The 20,086-nt window shown below is 35.4% G+C and overlaps 1 protein-coding gene across 1 annotated transcript in view; it reads right to left on the bottom strand.

Moving 5' to 3' along the window:
- The window catches only part of LOC139522674 (E3 ubiquitin-protein ligase RNF213-like), a 194,954-nt gene that overhangs the window by 158,200 nt on the left and 16,668 nt on the right, over nucleotides 1-20,086 (bottom strand). The window lies entirely within an intron of this gene.

The raw sequence follows: 20,086 nt of genomic DNA on the forward strand, positions 1-20,086 counted from the left end.
TGATTTCTTTTGTTTATATTTTATTTTACCATGTTTGAACGGCTACCAAAACACTGACGACATTGTCCCCTTCATCAAATGATGTTGGGGATGTACATAATGATTTCCTAATGTTTTACCATATTCTGAATGAAACCAATATATTCGTACTTACCTTTCATGTACATAATGTAGTTATTTTCTGTTGGCTATATTTTAACATGTTTAAACGACTGCTTTAACAACTAAATGAATTGTTCTCTTTACCAAATCAAGGTTTGAAATGTAAATATTATTTTTGATACTATTTTCTAAAGTCTTCACTGCGTTCAGCGCCCATGGTATCTCTTTGTACTCAGTTTTGATGTACATACTGTTTTAGATTTTTTTGGTTCATATTCTACCATGTTTTAACAGCTACAAGAACAGCTACTACAGTGTTCCCTTAACCAAATTGAAGTTGGGGATGTAAATAATGATTTCCTTATGTTTTACCATGTTCTGAACGAAACCAATATATTCGTACTTACCGTTCATGTACATAAATTATGTTCTTATTTTCTGTTTGCTATATTTTACCATCTTTTAACGACTGCTTTAACACATTACTTTATTGTTCTCTTGGTCAAATCAAGGTTGCCAATGTAAATATCATTTTAGAAACTATTTTCTAACGTCTTCACTGTATTAAGTACCCTGTGGATTACTTCGTACTCCGCTTTGATGTAAATAATGTTTTTGTTTTCATTTCCTAATGTTTTACCATGTTCTGAATGAAACCAGTTTATTCGTACTCTAATACCTTTGATGTATATAATGATTTTGTTATCATTTCCTAATGTTTTACCGTGTTCTGAACGAAACCAATATATTCATACTTTCCTTTGATGTACATAATGTTTTTCACATCATTTGTATATTTTTTACCATCTTTTAACGCTACAACAGTAAACACATTGTTCCCTTCACCAAATTGAGGTTGAGGATGTAAATAATGATTTCCTAATGTTTTACCATGTTCTGAATGAAACCAGTTTATTCGTTCTTACCTTTGATGTATATAATGTTTTTGACATCCTTTTAATATAATTTACCATCTTTTAACGGCTACAAGAACAGTAAATACATTGTTCCCTTGACCAAATTTAGGTTGGGGATGTAACTGATGATTTCCTCATGTTTTACCATGTTCTGAATGAAACCAGTTTATTCGTACTTACCTTTGGTGTATATAATGTTTTGACATCCTTTGTTTATACTTTACTATCTTTTAACGGCTACAAGAACAGTAAATAAATTTTTCCCTTCACCAAAATGAGGTTGGGATGTAAATAATGATTTCCTAATGTTTTACCATGTTCTGAATGAAACCAGTTTATTCGTACTTACCTTTGGTGTACATAATGTTTTTGACATCCTTTGTTTATACATTACTATCTTTTTACGGCTACAAGAACAGTAAATAAATTGTTCCCTTCACCAAAATGAGGTTGGGATGTAAATAATGATTTCCTAATGTTTTACCATGTTCTGAATGAAACCAGTTTATTCGTACTTACCTTTGATGTATATAATGTTTTAGACATCCTTTGTTTATACTTTACCATCTTTTAACGGCTACAAGAACAGTATATACATTGGTCCCTTCACCAAAATGAAGTTGGGGATGTAAATAATGATTTCCTAATGTTTAAGGTTCCATGTTCTGAATAAAACCAGTTTATTCGTTCTTACCTTTGGTGTATATAATGTTTTTGACATCCTTTGTATATACTTTTCCATCTTTTAACGGCTACAAGAACAGTAAATACATTGTTCCCTTCACCAAAATGAGGTTGGGGATGTAAATAATGATTTCCTAATGTTTAACCATTTTCTGAATGAAACCAGTTTATTCGTTCTTACCTTTGATGTACATAATGTTTAGGACATCTTTTTTATATAAGTTACCATCTTTTAACGGCTGCAAAAACAGCCAACACATTATTCCCTTCACCAAAATGAGGTTGGGGATGTAAATAATGATTTCCTTATGTTCTGAATGAAATCAATATATTCGTACTTACCTTTCATGTACATAATGTTGTTATTTTCTGTTGGCTATATTTTACCATCTTTAAACGACTTTTTTAACACATAAATGAATTGTTCACTTTTCAAAATAAAGGTTTGAAATGTCAATGACATTTTAAAAAATATTACCAGTTGAATGTGTTCAGTGCCCGGTGGATCTCTTCGTACTCACCTTTTTAATGTACATAATGTTTTTGACATCCTTTGTATATACTTAACCATGTTTTAACGGCTACAAGAACAGAAAATACCTTGTTCCCTTCACCAAATCGAGGTTTGGGATGTTAACATAATGATATCGTTTTCATATTCTAATGTTTAACCATGTTCCGTACGAAACAAGTATATTTGTACTGACTTGATGTAAATAATGATTTTGATTACCTTTGTATATACTGTACAATCTTCTAAAGGCTGTTACAACATTGAATACATGGTTCATTTCACTAAATTGAGGTTCCTAATATAAATGATGATATCGTTTCAATTTCCTAATATTTTTTTGTAGTTACAAAGATGATAATTTGCATGTGTGGATGCACTCTTTGACTTTGGATTTTTCTAAATGGTTGCCGCTTGCCTGGCAGTAGGGGAAGGGTGCCATCCGCTATTGCTTGCAATGGCAAATCTAGTTAAGTCACCAAAACGGAGTTTTGGGGACTTTATGTTTTTGTTCGGTTTCTTATTATGGCACCCTCAACGGAGTTGGGGTGACGTATTGTTATTCTACGTTTCTTTTTTTTCTTATTATTATTATTTTTCTTCTTGCAACAAATTTTGTCCAGGTGATTTCTCGAAATCCAATGGACCAATGTTGATGGAACTCTACTATAGTAAGGACCCCCAGGTGAAGAGTTGCAGGAAGCATGGAATGGTTCAAGATGGCTACCGTTTCCATGGAAACAGAACAAATGTGAAAAAATCCAGTTTTTTGTTTTGGTGAACTGTTTGGATATGCTTTATCTCAGAATCATTATATTTTAATACAATGTAGGTGCCCACTATATACAGGTGTTGGATGATTTTGGTGATCATTGGAACTACTATGTTGCCATGGAAACTACACCAAAAATTTCGAAATTCTCAAAATGCTCCAAACTTCAGGAAACTTCACAGTAACGATGAGCAACATTGGAAGATGTGGAATTTGGCGTTGGAATTTCCAAAATATCTGTTGTTACCTTGGAAACAATGCAAAAAGGTCAAAACTTTGAATTTTCACAGAACATTCCAGAACATCAATGTTAAATTTATTCTAGAGACATTAAATGGTATATGTTTATGGAGGGCAAAAAATTGCAGCGGGGGTTTGACTTTGGAATTTTCAAAATGGCCGCCGTTACCATGGAAACAGCAAAATTATCCCAAATTTCAAAATGCTTCTAACTTAATGAAACTTTGCAAAAATGTTACTAGACATCTGTAGATGCACTATTTGACTTTGGAATTTTCAAAATGGCTGCCGCTCACCTGGCAATGGGGGAAGGGTGCCATCCGTTATTGCTAGCAATTACAAATCTAGTTATTATTATTCTTCCACCTTTTTTTGTCCGACAGGTTTTTTGGAGTAAAATGGAACCAATCTTAATGATAATTCACTATAAGGAGGAACACAAAATTTCGGGTTGCAGTAGGGTCTAAGACTATAAAAAATGGCTGCCGTTTCCATGGAAACGGAACAATTGTGAAAAATTCCAGTTTTTGGTTTTGTGAATAATTTAGAGATGCTTAAACTCAGAATCATCATATTTTATCACAATGTAGGTGCCAGCCATATATTGGTTTTGGATGATATTGGCAATCATTGGAACCACTATGTTGCCATGGAAACTACCCCAAAAATTTCAAAAATTTCAAAATGCTCCAAATTTTTTGAAACTTCATAGTAACGATGAGCAACTTTGATAGATGCGTAATTTGGCGTTGGAATTTCCAAAATGTCTGCCGTTACCATGGAAACAGTGCATAAGTGTCAAAATGCTCTAAAAACCTCAGGGTTTGGTGAATAATTTCGGTATGCTAGAACTTGAAATCATCAAATTTTTACACAATATAGTTGTCCACTATATACAGCTTTTGAATGATTTTGACAATCATTGGAACTCTTCTGTTACCATGGATACAGGACCAAATATTTCAAAAATTTAAAAATGCTCCTAAATCGATCAAACTTAATCTGATTGTTGACTGGCAAGTCTGGATGAGACTTTTGACTTTGTAATTTCCAAAATGGCCACCGTTGCCATGGAAACTGCAAAAAAGTCAAAAATTCTCTAAATGCTTTGAACTTAATGAATCTTGATATTATTGTTAACTGGCAAGTAAAGATGAGACTTATGACTTCAAAATTTTCAAAATGGCTGCCGTTGCCATGGAAACAGGAGAATTGTGAAATTTTTTAGAATGCTCTCAATGTACTGAAAATTTACAGAAAGATGTATTGCCATGCATATATGTGCATTCACTGTTAAACAATTTTGAGATGGCTGCCGCTTAGTGGCAATTGGGGGAAGGGTGACATCCGCTATTGCTTGCAATGGCAATTCTAGTTATGGCACCCTCAACGGAGTTGGGGTGACATATTGTTATTCTACGTTTCTTTTTTTTATTATTATTTTTCTTCCACTATTTTTGTCCGGAGCAGTTCTTGGAATAGAATGGACCAAAATTGATGGAACTATGGTATAATGTTGACCACCATGTGAAGTTGTCCCTCTGACTTTGGAATGGTCAAGATGGCTGCCGTTGTCATGGAAACGGGTAAAATGTGAAAATTTTCAAAATGCTCCAATCTTTCTAAAACTTTACAAAAATGGTAAATAGCATGTGCTGATGTGCTCTTTGACTTTGGAATTTCAAAAATGGCTGCCGTTGTCCTGGCAATTGGGGAAGGGTGCCATCTGTTATTGCTAGCAATTACAAATCTAGTTATTATTATTTTTCTTGCAACACTTTTTGTCCAGGCGATTTCTCGAAATCAAAAAGACCAAAGTTGATGGAACTTTATTATAATAAGGACCCCCATATGCAGAGTTGCAGGAAGCATGGAATGGTTCAAGATGGCTGCCGTTACCATAGAAACGGAACAAATGTGAAAAAATACAGTTTTTGTTTTTGGTGAACTGTTTGGATATGCTTTAACTCAGAATCATTATATTTTAATACAAAGGAGGTGCCCACTATATACAGGTGTAAGGTGATTTTGGCACTCATTGGAACTACTTTGTTGCCATGGAAACTACACCAAAAATTTCGAAATTTTCAAAATGCTCCAAACTTCAGGAAACTTCACTGTAATGATGAGCAACATTGGAAGATGTGGCATTTGGCGTTGGAATTTCCAAAATATCTGTTGTTACCTTGGAAACAATGCAAAAAGGTCAAAACTTTGAATTTTCCCAGAACATTCCAGAACATCAATGTTAAATTTATTCTAGAGACATTAAATGGTATATGATTATGGAGGGCAAAAAATGCAGCAGGGGTTTGACTTTGGAATATTCAAAATGGCCGCCGTTACCATGGAAACAGCAAAATATGAAAAACTTTAAAATGCTTTAAATTTAATAAAACTTATAACAAATGTTGCCTAGCTTACGTAGACTTGACTTTTGAGTTTGGAATTTTCAAAATGGCCGCCGTTACCATGGAAACAGCAAAAATATCCAAAATTTCAAAATGCTTCAAACTTAATGAAACTTTGCAAAAATGTTACTAGACATCTGTAAATGCACTATTTGACTTTGGAATTTTCAAACTGGCTGCCGCTCACCTGGCAATGGGGGAAGGGTGCCATCCGTTATTGCTAGCAATTACAAATCTAGTTATTATTATTATTCTTATTTTTCTTTTTCTAACCCCTTAAACGGTCCTACCATTTTCTTGGAAGGAGTAGAGGATGGAAATTTTATATTTTTTCTGGGTAAGGGTCTGCATCATGGGGGATGCAGAACCCAATGTCCATGATACCAGGGTGTCATCTTGGCATAATTAGGGGGGCTGAAAGATGGGTGGGGTCAAATTTTTTTTACATTTCCTAAATTTTCTGATGTATGTAGAGTAGATGGAATTATATATTCTCTTATGAATATTTAGAGACATATGTCTGCTTCAACTTGGCACTAATTTTATTTCAGTAGGGGGTCTTCATGGCATAATTTTAGGGGGGTGAATTTTCATGGAATATTCTAGAACATCAATGTTAAATTTGTTCTAGAGACATTTCATGGTATATGATGGTATATAATTATGGAGTTAACAATTTGCAGCAGAAGTGACACTTTGGAATTTTCAAAATGGCCGCCGTAACCATGGAAACAGCAAAAATAAGAAAAACATCAAAATGCTTCAAATTTAATGAAACTTAAAACTAATGTTGACTAACTTGTGTAGAATTGATTTTTGAGTTTGGAATTTTCAAAATGGCCGCCGTAACCATGGAAACAGCAAAAATAAGAAAAACATCAAAATGCTTCAAATTTAATGAAACTTAAAACTAATGTTGACTAACTTGTGTAGAATTGATTTTTGAGTTTGGAATTTTCAAAATGGCCGCCGTTACCATGGAAACAGGAAAAATATGAAAAAATTCGAAATGCTTCAAATTTAATGAAACTAATAACAAATGTTGCCTAACTTATGTAGACTTTACTTTTGAGTTTGGAATTTTCAAAATGGCCGACGTTACCATGGAAACAGCAAAAATGTCCAAAAAAAAATCTGCTTATTGATTGAAACTTTACACACACCTTATTTGGCATCAATGATACCGCAGAACAATGATGTGGGGTCCGTTTTGGTGACTTTTGTGTTAGCATCCTAACACAGGATTACTTGTTATGGCACCCTCAACGGAGTTGGGGTGACATATTGTTATTCTACGTTTCTTTTTTTCTTATTATTTTTTTTCTTCCACTTTTTTTTGTCCAGCTTATATCTTGGAATTTTATGAACCAATGGTAATGTAACTTAACCATAGTGTTGACCAGCATGTGCAAATTTGCAATCGGGGTATGGCACTTTCAAGATGGCCGCAGTTACCATGGAAACGGAACAAATGTGAAAAAATACAGTTTTTCGTTTTGGTGAACTGTTTGGATATGCTTTAAGTCAGAATCATTATATTTTAATACAATGTAGGTGCCCACTATATACAGGTGTTGGATGATTTTGACACTCATTGGAACTACTATGTTGCCATGGAAACTACACCAAAAATTTCAAATTTCTCAAAATGTTCCAAACTTCAGGAAACTTCACAGTAAGGATGAGCAACATTGGAAGATGTGGAATTTGGCGTTGGAATTTCCAAAATATCTTTTGTTACCATGGAAACAATGCTAAAAGGTCAAAACTTTGAATTTTCACAGAACATTCCAGAACATCAATGTTAAATTTATTCTAGAGACATTTAATGGTATATGATTATGGAGGGAAAAAATTGCAGCGGGGGTTTGACTTTGGAAAATTCAAAATGGCCGCCGTTACCATGGAAACAGCAAAAATATGAAAAATTTCAAAATGCTTTAAATTTAATGAAACTTATAACAAATGTTGCCTAGCTTATGTAGACTTGACTTTTGAGTTTGGAATTTTCAAAATGGCCGCCGTTACCATGGAAACAGCAAATTGTCCAAAATTTCGAAATGCTTCAAACTTAATGAAACTTTGCAAAAATGTTACTAGACATCTGTAGATGCACTATTTGACTTTGGAATTTTCAAAATGGCTGCCGCTCACCTGGCAATGGGGGAAGGGTGCCATCCGTTATTGCTAGCAATTACAAATCTAGTTATGGCACCCTCAACGGAGTTGGGGTGACATATTGTTATTCTACGTTTCTTTTTTTTCTTTTTATTATTATTTTTATTCTTCCACACATTTTGTCCACGCTATTTCTCGTAATTGGTCAGACCCATGTTGATGGAACTATACCATAATGTGAACCGCCATGTGAAGTTGTGCAAGAGACATTGGAATGGTAAACAATGGCCGCCGTTACCATGGAAACTACAAAAATGTAAAAAAAAATCCAAATTTTAAATCTTTCGTTGTAAGAGGCAAAGTCTTGAAAGTTTGAGTAAATGTTGGCAGTGGTGCCCCGAGGTACCAACAGTACTTGAAATTTTCAAAATGGCTGCCATTGCTATGGAAACTGGACAAAAGTTTAACATTGACCCTATGGGAAAATGCATTTAAGCTGCATTTTCTTTAAAAATATAACAACAATTCCACGGAAATCGTAATTAGGAGTATGTGCATAGGGTCACATGCAATGCTGTACTGCTAACATGTACTAGAATATTCTAGAATAAAAATATGTATTTTATTTAATGTGCTTTAAAAGAGAAAATCGCCACCGACAGAACGAGAAACACTCAGAGTACAAATTGCTGACATTTCTGCACTTGCGTTAAAGTATATATCCGTGAATGACACACCTGCTAAAATTTACACATTAGCTGAAATCAATCGATAAACATGTAATTAAATTGTACACGATAAGTTACATGTATTGTGTGATACGCGAGCTATTGAAGAATAAATTGAACAGTTAATACGCCGCTCCGTCAATATATACACATGTTGTCTGTCCAAGGTCCCCTCTAAAAAGAATATTAATATGCTAAGTCCACGATAATATACTTGAGTATCACGTGACACCACCTTCCTACTCGCGCGCGTGTCTAATTTTAGATTTAAAAGGATTCCCAAACTATGTATAGAACTGAAACGTAGTCTACGGAAAAGAAAAAAAAAGGGGGGGGGGGGGGTTAAGAAATGCTGATTCTGTCATGTATAATAGAGATATGTCATTTGACTTTTGTACACTCATAAGTGTTGATGCTACTGTGACAATGTGCAGTACGGGGTGCCATCCTCAGCTATTGCTAGCAATAGCAAATCTAGTTATTTTTATTTTTCTTCCACACATTTTGTCCGCGCGAGTTCTCAGAATTGAACCTACCAATGTTTATGGAACTCAACTATAATGAAGAACCCCACTTGAAGTTGTGCACCTTGCTATGGAATGGTAAAAGATGACCGCCGTTTCCATGGAAACAGCACAAATGCGAAAAAAATCAAAGTGGTCCAAACTGGAAGAAACTCCACAGAAATGTTAACTGGCATGTGCTGATTTCCAGTTTGACTTTGGAATTTTCAAAATGGCTGCCGTTACCATGGAAACAGCTAAAATATCAAAAATTCTAACTCTTTCGTTATAACATCCAACTGGATGAAACTTTATGAAAATGTTCTCCAGTATGCCAAGATGTCAAGACAATATTTGGATAGTTCAAAATGGCCGCCGTTGTCATGGAAACTGGGGCCAAGTTTTGCATTGACCCTATGGAAAAATGCATAAAATCAGCATTTTCTCAGAGAGTAGTGCACCAAAGTTAATGAAACTGTATTGATATATAACATGACATGTGGCAAAGAGATGTACGCTTTTAGAATTTTGGAATTATCTACTGTAACCATGGTTGCAGCACAAATGTTCAAAATTTCCAAAAAAATTAAAATGCTGCAAACTGGATGAAACTTTACAGGAATAGTAACTGACATGTGCGGAGTTGCATTTTGAAGTTGGAATTTCCAAAATGGCTGCCGTAACCATGGAAACAGCAAAATTGTCCAAAATTTCAAAATGCTCCAAACTTAATGAAATTTTACAAAAATGATGACTTGCATGTGTAGATGCACTCTTTGACTTTGAAATTTTCAAAATGGCTGCTGCTCGCCTGGCAATGGGGGGACGAGGGTGCCATCCGTTATTGCTAGCAATTACAAATCTAGTTTTTATTATTCTTCTTCAACACTTTTTGTCCACACAGTTTCTCGGAATTGTATGGACCAATGTTGATGGAACTATACCATTATGTGGACCAGCATATGAAGTTGTGCACCTGACTTTGGAATGGTCAAGATGGCTGCCGTTTCCATGGAAACTGCAAAAATCCGAAAATATGTAAAGTGTTCCAAACTGGAAGAAACTCCACAGGAATGGTAACTGGCATGAGATGATTTGCAGTTTGACTTTGGAATTTCCAAAATGGCTGCCGTTACCATGGAAACAGCACCAATATAAAAAATTCTAACTCTTTCATTATAACATCCAGCTGGATGAAACTTTATGAAAATGTGACCCAGTACACCAAGATGTCAAAACAATATTTGGATAGTTCAAAATGGCCGCCGTTGTCATGGAAACTGGGGCCAAGTTTTGCATTGACCCTATGGAAAAAGGCATAAAATCAGCATTTTTTCAGAGAGTAGTGCACCAAAGTAAATGAAACTGTATTGATATATAACATGATATGTGGCAAAGAGATGTACGCTTTTAGAATTTTGGAACTATCTACTGTAACCATGGTTGCAGCACAAATGTTCAAAATTTCCAAAAAAATCAAAATGCTGCAAACTGGATGAAACTTTATAGGAATAGTAACTGACATGTGCGGAGTTGCATTTTGAAGTTGGAATTTCCAAAATGGCTGCCGTAACCATGGAAACAGCAAAATTGTCCAAAATTTCAAAATGCTCCAAACTTAATGAAATTTTACAAAAAATGATGACTTGCATGTGTAGATGCACTCTTTGACTTTGAAATTTTCAAAATGGCTGCCGCTCGCCTGGCAATCTAGTTATTCTACGTTTCTTTTTTTTTCTTATTATTATGTCACCCGATCGACAATGTCGGGTGACATATTGCTATTCCTCTGTTTCTTTTTCACTATTATTATTATGGCACCCTCAACGGAGTTGGGGTGACATATTGTTATTGTTCGATTCTTTTTTTCTGCTTATTATGGCACCCTCAACGGAGTTGGGGTGACGTATTGTTATTGTACGTTTCTTTTTTTCCTTATTATGGCACCCTCAACGGAGTTGGGGTGACATATTGTTATTCTACGTTTCTTTTTTTTCTTTTTATTATTATTTTTATTCTTCCACACATTTTGTCCATGCTATTTCTCGGAATCGGCCAGACCCATGTCGATGGAACAATACCATAATATGAACTGCCATGTTAAGATGTGCAAGAGACATAAGACTGGTAAAAAATGGCTGCCGTTACCATGGAAACTGCAAAAATGTGAAAAAATTTCAAAATTTTAAATCTTTTGTTATAAGAGCCAGCCTTATGAAACTTTGTGTCAATGTTGCCAGTGGTGCCCCGAGGTACCAACAGTACTTAGCTTCTGCAAAATCTCTACCGTTGCCATGGAAACTGGACAAAAGTTTAACATTGATCCTATGGAAAAATTCATTTAAGCTGCATTTTCTTGAAAAATATAACAACAACTCCACGAAAATCGTAATCAGGAGTACTGTGCATATGGTCACATGCAATGCTGTACTGCTAACATGTACTAGAATATGCTAGAATAAAAAATATGTATGCTTCTTTTCTATACAAAATCGTGCTTTAAAGAGAAAATCGCCACCGAGAGAAGGAGAAACACTCAGAGTACATATGACTGACATTTCTGCACTTGCGTTAAAGTACATATCCGTAAATGACACACCTGCTAAAACATACACATTAGCTGAAATCAATCGATAAACATGTAATTAAATTGTACACGATAAGTTACATGTATTGTGTGATACGCGAGCTATTGAAGAATAAATTGAACAGTTTAATACGCCGCTCCGTCAATATATACACATGTTGTCTGTCCAAGGTCCCCTCTAAAAAGAATATTAATATGCTAAGTCCACGATAATATACTTCAGTATCACGTGACACCACCTTCCTACTCGCGCGTGTGTCTAATTTTAGATTTAAAAGGATTCCCAAACTATGAATAGAACTGAAACGTATTCTACGGAAAAGAAAAAAAAAAGGTGGGGGGGGGGGGAGGGGGTGTTAAGAAATGCTGATTCTGTCATGTATAATAGATATGTCATTTGACTTTTATACACTCATAAGTATTAATGCTACTGTGACAATGTGCAGTACGGGGTGCCATCCTCAGCTATTGCTAGCAATAGCAAATCTAGTTATGGCACCCTCAACGGAGTTGGGGTGACGTATTGTTATTGTACGTTTCTTTTTTTCCTTATTTTTATTATTCTTCTTCAACACTTTTTGTCCACACAGTTTCTCGGAATTGTATGGACCAATGTTGATGGAACTATACCATAATGTGGACCAGCATATGAAGTTGTGCACCTGACTTTGGAATGGTCAAGATGGCTGCCGTTTCCATGGAAACTGCAAAAATCCGAAAATATTCAAAGTGTTCCAAATTGGAAGAAACACCACAGGAATGGTAACTGGCATGAGATGATTTGCAGTTTGACTTTGGAATTTCCAAAATGGCTGCCGTTACCATGGAAACAGCTCAAATATCAAAAATTCTAACTCTTTCATTATAACATCCAGCTGGATGAAACTTTATGAAAATGTGACCCAGTATGCCAAGATGTCAAAACAATATTTGGATAGTTCAAAATGGCCGCCGTTGTCATGGAAACTAGGGCCAAGTTTTGCATTGACCCTATGGAAAAATGCATAAAATCAGCATTTTCTCAGAGAATAGTGCAGCAAAGTAAATGAAACTGTATTGATATATAACATGACATGTGGCAATGAGATGTCTGCTTTTAGAATTTTGGAATTATCTACTGTAACCATGGTTGCAGCACAAATATTCAAAATTTCAAAAAAAAAATAAAGTGCTGCAAACTGGATGAAACTTTACAGAAATAGTGGCTGACATGTGCAGAGTTGCATTTTGAAGTTGAAATTTCCAAAATGGCCGCCGTAACCATGGAAACAGCAAAATTGTCCAAATTATGGCACCCTCAACGGAGTTGGGGTGACGTATTGTTATTGTACGTTTCTTTTTTTCCTTATTTTTATTATTCTTCTTCAACACTTTTTGTCCACACAGTTTCTCGGAATTGTATGGACCAATGTTGATGGAACTATACCATAATGTGGACCAGCATATGAAGTTGTGCACCTGACTTTGGAATGGTCAAGATGGCTGCCGTTTCCATGGAAACTGCAAAAATCCGAAAATATTCAAAGTGTTCCAAATTGGAAGAAACACCACAGGAATGGTAACTGGCATGAGATGATTTGCAGTTTGACTTTGGAATTTCCAAAATGGCTGCCGTTACCATGGAAACAGCTCAAATATCAAAAATTCTAACTCTTTCATTATAACATCCAGCTGGATGAAACTTTATGAAAATGTGACCCAGTATGCCAAGATGTCAAAACAATATTTGGATAGTTCAAAATGGCCGCCGTTGTCATGGAAACTAGGGCCAAGTTTTGCATTGACCCTATGGAAAAATGCATAAAATCAGCATTTTCTCAGAGAATAGTGCAGCAAAGTAAATGAAACTGTATTGATATATAACATGACATGTGGCAATGAGATGTCTGCTTTTAGAATTTTGGAATTATCTACTGTAACCATGGTTGCAGCACAAATATTCAAAATTTCAAAAAAAAAATAAAGTGCTGCAAACTGGATGAAACTTTACAGAAATAGTGGCTGACATGTGCAGAGTTGCATTTTGAAGTTGAAATTTCCAAAATGGCCGCCGTAACCATGGAAACAGCAAAATTGTCCAAATTTTCAAAATGCTCCAAAACTAATGAAATTTTACAAAAATGATGACTTGCATGTGAAGATGCACTCTTTGACTTTGGAATTTTCAAAATGGCTGCCGCTCGCCTGGCAATGGGGGGACAAGGGTGCCATCCGTTATTGCTAGCAATTACAAATCTAGTTAAGTCACCAAAACGGAGTTTTGGGGACTTTATGTTTTTGTTCGGTTTCTTATTATTATTATTATTCTTATTTTTCTTTTTCTAACCCCTAAAACGGTCCTACCATTTTCTTGGAAGGAGTAGAGGATGGAAATTTTATATTTTTTCTGGGTAAGGGTCTGCATCATGGGGGGTGCAGAACCCAATGTCCATGATACCAGGGTGTCATCTTGGCATAATTAGGGGGGCTCAAAGATGGGTGGGGTTAATTTTTTTTTACATTTTCTAAATTTTCCACTGTATGGAGAGTAGATGGAATTATATATTCTCTTATGAATATTTAGAGACACATGTCTGCTTCAACTTGGCACTAATTTTATTTCAGTAGGGGGTCTCCATGGCATAATTTGAGGGGGGTGAATTTTCATGGAATATTCTAGAACATCAATGTTAAATTTGTTCTAGAGACATTTCATGGTATATGATGGTATATAATTATGGAGTGAACAATTTGCAGCAGAAGTGACACTTTGGAATTTTCAAAATGGCCGCCGTAACCATGGAAACAGCAAAAATAAGAAAAACATCAAAATGCTTCAAATTAAATGAAACTTATAACATATGTTGTGAAGCTAATGTAGACTTCACTTTTTAGTTCGAAATTTCCAAAATGGCCGCCGTTGCCATGGAAACTCCAAAAATGTGAAAATTTTCAAAAAGCTTCAAAATTGATGAAACTTAAAACAAATGTTGCCTGCCATATGTAGACATTACTTTTGACTTTAAAATTTCCAAAATGGCCGCCGTAACCATGGAAACGGCAAAAATGTGAAAAAAATCAAAATCCTTTAAATTGAATCAAACTTTACACACAGGTTATGTGGCATCATGGATACCGTAAAACAATGATGTGGGGTCCGTTTTGGTGACTTTTGTGTTAGCATCCTAACACAGGATTACTTGTTTTTCTTATTTTTCTTCCACACATTTTGTCCGCGCGAGTTCTTGAAATCCAATGGACCAATGTTGATGGAACTCTACTATAATGAGGACCCCCATGTGAAGTTGTGCACCTTGCTATGGAATGATAAAAAATGGCCGCCGTTTCCATGGAGACAGCAAAAATGCGAAAAAAATCAAACTGTTCCAAACTGGAAGAAACTTCACAGGAATGGTATCTGGCATGTGCTGATTTTCAGTTTGACTTTGGAATTTTCAAAATGGCTGCCGTTACCATGGAAACAGCTAAAATATCAAAAATGCTAACTCTTTCGTTTTAAGACCCAACTTGATGAAACTTTATGAAAATGTTACCCAGTACCCTAAGATGCCAAGACAATATTTGGATAGTTCAAAATGGCCACCGTTGTCATGGAAACTGGGGCCAAGTTTTGCATTGACCCTATGGAAAAATGCATAAAATCAGCATTTTCTCAGAGAGTAGTGCACCAAAGTAAATGAAACTGTATTGATATATAACATGACATGTGGCAATGAGATGTCTGCTTTTAAAATTTTGGAATTATCTACTGTAACCATGGTTGCAGCACAAATGTTCAAAATTTCCAAAAAAAATGAAGTTCTGCAAACTGGATGAAACTTTACAGGAATAGTGACTGACATGTGCAGAGTTGCATTTTGAAGTTGGAATTTCCAAAATGGCTGCCGTAACTAGGAAACAGCAAAATTGTCCAAAATTTCAAAATGCTCCAAACTTACTGAAATTTTGCAAAAATGATAACTTGCAGGTGTAGATGCACTCTTTGACTTTTGAATTTCCAAAATGGCTGCCGCTCGCCTGGCAATGGGGGGACGAGGGTGCCATCCGTTATTGCTAGCAATTACAAATCTAGTTTTTATTATTCTTCTTCAACACTTTTTGTCCACACAGTTTCTCGGAATTGTATGGACCAATGTTGATGGAACTATACCATAATGTGGACCAGCATATGAAGTTGTGCACCTGACTTTGGAATGGTCAAGATGGCTGCCGTTTCCATGGAAACTGCAAAAATCCGAAAATATTCAAAGTGTTCTAAATTGGAAGAAACACCACAGGAATGGTAACTGGCATGAGATGATTTGCAGTTTGACTTTGGAATTTCCAAAATGGCTGCCGTTACCATGGAAACAGCTCAAATATCAAAAATTCTAACTCTTTCATTATAACATCCAGCTGGATGAAACTTTATGAAAATGTGACCCAGTATGCCAAGATGTCAAAACAATATTTGGATAGTTCAAAATGGCCGCCGTTGTCATGGAAACTAGGGCCAAGTTTTGCATTGACCCTATGGAAAAATGCATAAAATCAGCATTTTCTCAGAGAATAGTGCACCAAAGTCAATGAAACTGTATTGATATATAACATGACATGTGGCAATGAGATGTCTGCTTTTAGAATTTTGGAATTATCTACTGTAACCATGGTTGCAGCACAAATGTTCAAAATTTCCAAAAAAAAATAAAGTGCTGCAAACTGGATGAAACTTTACAGAAATAGTGGCTGACATGTGCAGAGTTGCATTTTGAAGTTGGAATTTCCAAAATGGCCGTCGTAACCATGGAAACAGCAAAATTGTCCAAATTTTCAAAATGCTCCAAAACTAATGAAATTTTACAAAAATGATGACTTGCATGTGTAGATGCACTCTTTGACTTTGGAATTTTCAAAATGGCTGCCGCTCGCCTGGCAATGGGGGGACAAGGGTGCCATCCGTTATTGCTAGCAATTACAAATCTAGTTATTATATTTATTCTTCCACACTTTTTTGTCCATTCTATTTCTCAGAATTGACTTGAACAATATTGATGGAACTATACCATAATGTTGACCACCACATTCTATAGTGCAGTGGGGTATGGCATCATCAAGATGGCTGCCGTTACCATGGAAACGAAACAAATGTGAAAAAATCCTGTTTTTTGTTTTGGTGAACTGTTTTGATATGCTTAAACTCAGAAACATTATATTTTGATACAATGTAGGTGCCGGCCATATATAGGTGTTGGATGATTTTGGCACTCATTGGAACTACTATGTTGCCATGGAAACTACACCAAAAATTTCAAAAATATCAAAATGCTCCAAACTTCATGAAACTTCACAGTAACGATGATTAACATTGTAAGATGTGGAATTTGGCGTTGGAATTTCCAAAATATCTGTTGTTACCATGGAAATAATGCAAAAAGGTCAAAACTTTGAATTTTCACAGAACATTCCAGAACATCAGTGTTAAATTTACTCTAGAGACATTAAATGGTAAATATGATTATGGAGGGAAAAAATTACAGCTTGACTTGACTTTCGAATATTCAAAATGGCCGCCGTTACCATGGGAACAGCAAAATTATGAAAAACTTCAAAATGCTTTAAATTTAATGAAACTTATAACAAATTTTGCCTAGCTTATGTAGACTTAACTTTTGAGTTTCGAATTTTCAAAATGGCCGTTGTTGCCAAGGAAACAGCAAAAATGTTCTAAATGGCTGCCGCTGGCCTGGCAATGGGGAAAGGGTGCCATCCGCTATTGCTTGCAATGGCAAATCTAGTTATGGCACCCTCAACGGAGTTGGGGTGACATATTGTTATTCTACGTTTCTTTTTTTTCTTTTTATTATTATTTTTATTCTTCCACACATTTTGTCCATGCTATTTCTCGGAATTGACCATACCCATGTTGATTGAACTATACCATAATATGAACCGCCATGTTAAGTTGTGCAATAAACATTAGAATGGTAAAAAATGGCCGCCGTTACCATGGAAACTACAAAAATGTAAAAAAAAATCCAAATTTAAAATCTTTCGTTATAAGAGGCAAAGTCTTGAAAGTTTATGTAAATGTTGGCAGTGGTGCCCCGAGGTACCATCAGTACTGGCAATTTCCAAAATGGCTGTCATTGCCATGGAAACTGGACAAAAGTTTAACATTGACCCTATGGGAAAATGCATTTAAGCTGCATTTTTTTTTTTTAAATATAACAACAATTCCACGGAAATCGTAATTAGGAGTATGTGCATAGGGTCACATGCAATGCTGTACTGCTAACATGTACTAGAATATTCTAGAATAAAAATATGTATTTTATTTAATGTGCTTTAAAAGAGAAAATCGCCACCGACAGAACGAGAAACACTCAGAGTACAAATTGCTGACATTTCTGCACTTGCGTTAAAGTACATATCCGTGAATGACACACCTGCTAAAATTTACACATTAGCTGAAATCAATCGATAAACATGTAATTAAATTGTACACGATAAGTTACATGTATTGTGTGATACGCGAGCTATTGAAGAATAAATTGAACAGTTAATACGCCGCTCCGTCAATATATACACATGTTGTCTGTCCAAGGTCCCCTCTAAAAAGAATATTAATATGCTAAGTCCACGATAATATACTTCAGTATCACGTGACACCACCTTCCTACTTGCGCGCGTGTCTAATTTTAGATTTAAAAAGGATTCCCAAACTATGTATAGAACTGAAACGTATTCTACGGAAGAGAAAAAAAAAGAGGGGGGGGGGGTGATGTTTAGACATGCTGATTCCGACATGTATAATAGATATGCCATTTGACTTTTGTACACTCATAATTGTTGATGCTACTGTGACAATGTGCAGTACGGGGTGCCATCGTCCGCTATTGCTTGCAATAGCAAATCTAGTTCTTATTATTCTTATTCCGCACTTTTTGTCCAGCTTAGTTCTCGGAACTGAATGGACCAATGTTGATGGAACTATAGCATAATATTAATCACCATGTGTAGTTTTGCATCTTACTTTGGAATTAAAAAAATGGCTGCCATTGCCATGGAAACAGCAAAAATGTGAAAAATAGAAATGTGTTCCAATCTATATGAAACTTCTATGATATTAAGAGACTCATGCTCACTTCAACATGGTACATTTTTTTTTCAACTGGGGGGTCTCAAGACATAATTTGAGGGGGGTGAATTTTTCATGGAACATTCCAGAACATAAGTGTTAAATTTATTCTAGAGACATTAAATGGTATATGATGGTATATAATTATGGAGAGAACAATTTGCAGCAAAAGTCAGACTTTGGAATTTTCAAAATGGCCGCCGTTACCATGGAAACAGCAAAAATATGAAAAACTCCAAAATGCTTCAAATTTAATGAAACTGAAAACAAATGTTGCCTAGCTAATGTAGACTTGACTTTTAAGTTTGGAATTTTCAAAATTGGCCGCCGTTGCCATGGTAACGGCACAACTGCTGAAAACAGAAAAACGTACATAAAGCTATGAAAACTGACCGAAAGATCTTTTGTTATGGATATTTCTGCATTTACTGATGGAACATTTCGAAATGGCTGCCGTTTAGTGGCAATTGGGGAACCAGGGTGACATCCGCTATTGCTTGCAATGGCAATTCTAGTTATTATTTTTCTTGCAACCAATTTTGTCCAGGTGATTTCTCAAAATCCAATGGACCAATGTTGATGGAACTCTACTATAGTAAGGACCCCCACATGCAGAGTTGCAGTAAGCATGGAATGGTTAAAGATGGCTACCGTTTCCATGGAAACAGAACAAATGTGAAAAAATCCAGTTTTTTGTTTTAGTGAACTGTTTGGATATGCTTTATCTCAGAATCATTATATTTTAATACAATGAAGGTGTCCACTATGTACAGGTGTTGGATGATTTTGGCTCTCATTGGAACTACTATGTTGCCATGGAAACTACACCAAAAATTTCGAAATTCTCAAAATGCTCCAAACTTCAGGAAACTTCACAGTAACGATGAGCAACATTAAAAGATGTGGCATTTGGCGTTGGAATTTCCAAAATAGCTCTTGTTACCATGGAAACAATGCAAAAAGGTCAAAACTTTGAATTTTCATAGAACATTCCAGAACATCAATGTTAAATTTATTCTAGAGACACTAAATGGTGTATGATGGTATATAAATATGGAGGGGAAAATTGCAGCGGGGGTTTTAACTTTGGAATTTTCAAAATGGCCGCCGTTACCATGGAAACAGCAAAATTATCCAAAATTTCAAAATCCTTCAAACTTAATGAAACTTTTTAAAAATGTTACTAGACATCTTTTAATGCACTACTAGTATTTGACTTTAGAATTTTCAAAATGGCTGCCGCTCACCTGGCAATAGGGGAAGGGTGCCATCCGTTATTGCTAGCAATTACAAATCTAGTTTAAATTGTACTACAAAATTATGTCTAGGAAATACATTAATGTGTGCTAAATAACCGAAATGATTGCGTTACATTTGATTCAAACACACTGATGAT

Source organism: Mytilus edulis, chromosome 5 (genome assembly GCF_963676685.1).
Source record: "Mytilus edulis chromosome 5, xbMytEdul2.2, whole genome shotgun sequence".
Lineage (NCBI taxonomy): Eukaryota > Metazoa > Mollusca > Bivalvia > Mytilida > Mytilidae > Mytilus > Mytilus edulis.